Source organism: Crocodylus porosus, unplaced genomic scaffold, assembly GCF_001723895.1.
Source record: "Crocodylus porosus isolate Cpor-Errol unplaced genomic scaffold, CroPor_comp1, whole genome shotgun sequence".
Lineage (NCBI taxonomy): Eukaryota > Metazoa > Chordata > Crocodylia > Crocodylidae > Crocodylus > Crocodylus porosus.
In genome coordinates, this window is record NW_017728906.1 from 64,276,818 (window position 1) to 64,280,594 (window position 3,777).

A 3,777-nucleotide genomic window follows, 5' to 3' on the forward strand; every position below is an offset into this window, starting at 1 on the left:
CAAGCTTTCGGACACACCGCAGTCTCTGTTCTATCCTATGCCTGATGAACAAGGGATCCTGGTTTACTCTGATTTAAAAAAAGAAAATCCCAAATGTTCGGGTTTTAAAAAAGTAACCCCAAGTCCCACATTTTTCCATGATTAAACTGAAACGCCACTAATTTTATATATGTGTATTTATATAGAAATATTAAAAAACGGTGTTTGACTTTAATTGCAGAAAAATGAATTGGCGTATCCCCCAAAAAAGGATATAACTTAATAAAAATGTACAATATGATCCTGTATCAAGTGCATAGTCCTGAACAAGGAGCTGAAATTGGGCTGGGATTCTGGATCCAAATCCTTCATTTTTAGCAGCTGATACCTATGTTGGATAATTCTTCAGCCTAGTTCATCATTGACCACTTTCAAGTATGTCAAGATGAGCTTTGATACATAGTGGTGTTTGATCTTAAACACGGAAAAATTTGGATTGGGGTTTACTTCTTTTTTTTTTTCTAACGGAAAATTGGGGATTTTTTTTTAAACGAAGAAAACCAGGATCCCAGCTGGTGAAGGGTGCGTGTGCCCAAAAGCTTGCAAGAAAATAAATTATTATTATATCTAATTGGTTTACTAAAAGATATCTCTTCTACTGGGGATGGAAACCAGGTGCTTTGCCTCCAGGACCCTGTGAATGTAGATGCATCCTGCAGAGATACAGGTTTGAGCTGTATCCTGTGTGCAGGTGACTGAACAAGGAGCAACGGTCTCATGTTGCAGCAAGGGAAAGTATAGGTTGGAAATCAGGAAAAACTCTCACCAGGTGGATTGTAAAGCCCTGGAATGATGCAGTTGTGGAATCTTGCAACTCTCATTTTCTAGGACTGTACAATCCCTTCCCTGCCTCCCCCAGGATGCAGCACAGCTTGTCTCACAACATGAGACAACACAGTTCTCTCTCTCCCTGTTCTCAGCTGTCTTCACCTTGGTTGCAAATTTCCTGGCTTTGGCCAAACACATGCTCAGCCTTGTGCATTCTTGCAGGCATAGGTCCTCATTATACTTTTGCATTTTTAGCTTTTTTTTTTGCAGAGAAGTGGGGAATTTAACTCAATGGTGGGAGGGAGGGGGTGCATTCTCCACATGCAAAAACTTAAGAAAGGCCCCTGCTACATGTTACATATATTATGCAACTCACTGGTGAATCAATACTGTACATTTAGTCTAGTCACAGGTGAAAAGTCATAATCCCGCCGTAAAAAGGACTGTTCAGCTCTAAAAAAGAATCAGCCAGCTACAAAGCATTTGAAAACATGTAAGAGCTCTATAGCTGGTTTCTATCCAGCTTTTATCTGAATATGTTGCAGGGCAGTAATGATTTGTAAGATAGGCAGCAAGGATTGCAAACCGGATCTTATGTGGCCCAGTCTCAGAGAGAGCACTTTCCATTGGTATGACTAGACTAGTGGACAAATGCAGTTGGAAAAGGTTGTATTCAAAGGAAAGCTGGATAGTAACCAGCTAGAGAGTAGTTACATATTTTCAAGTGCTAACTTGATAGCTGGTTATCTCTTTATAGCTGGACAGTCATTTTTATCCTGTGATAATTACTTTGCATCTGTGTCTGGTCTAAATTTATTGTGTGATTCACCAGTTAATTGCATAATATATATGATGTGTAGCAGAGGCTTAAGAGTGATGTAGCTGTGATGGTCCAGAAAGGATGCAAAGCAAGGATTTCCTGGGGTGATCTCTTTTATGGATAGTTGGAATAAAGTTAAAAGAAATATTTTGGAATGCAGTATGTTCTTTGTTAGGTCAGAAAAGGTGAAAAATTAGACTTTTATAAGGTAGAAGAATAGGCAAGTTGGCACCTAACTTTAAGAGAGGGTGAAAGGCAGAGACAATTACATCCTGTACTGGATCCATGGATGATAGAAGAGGCTTTTTCTAATGCATCAAAAGCATGTGTCCTATACAAAATAACATGCCAAAGAATATAAAATCTACTACTCCACAGTCATCAAAGCTGGTAAGGCATTTGCATTTCTTGTGCATGTAGCTTGGCTTGGCTTAGAGCCCTTCTTTGGGCCTTGACTTTGCTTGGAATTTGGAGCTCCCATTGAAGTCACAGACCAGCAATATGTTAAGAGCAAAACCAGGCCCTCCAGGAGTGCATTAGGAAGGACTTTCAATAGGAGAAGTAAATACCTTCTTATCTCATCGCCAGGCTGCTTTTAAGTCTCTTAGAAGTGGTGAGGATGAGTCAAGATATGACCCCAGATATATGTGAAAACAGAACATGGGCAGATCTAGAATTTTGAAAAGCAGGGTGCAGGTGGTGTAGTGTTTCATCCCATATAACACAACCCGTATTTTTTCTTTGGGTAAAAAGAAAGCAGAAGCTGGTCCCTAGGGCTGTGTAATTCTCTTGAAGACGCAATAACAGACAGAACTTCACTGGAATGAGTTAAAGACAGTCTCCAGCCCTGTGAAATAGGAGCCATATTACCAGGAGTAGCAAACAGGCAGCAGAATGCCAGAGGAAAAGCTGGCTTGATTAGTGAATTAAAAAAGGAAAGAGGGTCCTTAGCACTTGTGAGAAGGAATCAGGTTTTAAGGGCCACGATGTCAACTACACTTTCTCTGCTGACTAGAAATGCTGCTACCACTGTCAGGCTTGAAGGTTTGGGTGGAGCAGGAATCAAAGCGGGGTGCGACTGCAGCCCTGCACTCCCACTGAGTTTGCACCTGAAGCAGAAGTTGTCTACTTGTGTTCCCCTTTTCCATTCCCTCAAGTGAAGGCCTGGAAAGTCCCCGCTTTTACTCCTGATGCCTCCTTCTCTTGCATGGCTCCCCCCTGGCAGGCTCAATGGGGGAGCCAGCTAAGGGAACACAGTGCTGCTCTGCCCAGGCCAACTTGGGCCCAGCCATCAGGCAGGGGAGCAGCCCACGCACACTCGGTCCAGCAAACAAGCAGATCATCGAGTGGGCGCTTCCAGTGAGTTGGTGCTTGAGAGCGGCTTGCAAGGCTTGAAAAGCAAAAACATCATCAGCCATCTAGAAAACAGTGGCCACTGTGTGCCTTCAGGCCCTGTTCCAAACAAGGGCTGCTCACATGTAAGGCACAGTGTTGTCAACTCTCATGATTTTGGGTGTTGCTCTTAAAGTCTACTCTCTGGGTATGTGAAAAAAGGTAGCTCTTTCTTTATATATAGATATATTTAGATATAGATATAAATAAAAGAGTTAAATTTTTCACATTCGCTAAATAAACAGCTTTTATGAACAACAAAAATCACTGGAGCTGGCGACACTGTTGGGTCTGGGGCCTCAGTGCAGGGTTGTAAAGGGGCAACAACATTAACATTGCATGCATCCCGAGGCTGGGGGGCATGGTGACCGCCTGCAGGCCATGGCCACAGCAGGGGTGCAGAGGTGAGCAGGGAGTTTATGCAGGTGGCTGCAGCGGTGTCGGTGGCATTTGGAGTGGGGGGGGGTTGGCAAGCACCAACCAGCTATTGGCAACCATCCCCAGTAGTGTTGGCGGGCAGGGGGAAGCAGTGACTGCCCGCAGCTGATTTTACGGTTTGCATGTACACCTGCGTGCAACCTCTTCGCATCACGAACGGGCAAGATGCAGGTCTGCCTCAGCCAGGCAGGTGGCAAACACTCTGCCCAGCCCCGCTGCTGCCTGCAAAACAAAGGCACCCACGGTTCTTCGGGCGAATCTGACACCTTTTATTACACCGACTCAGGTGGTGGAAAAATGAGAGTGGTAAAAATGCAACC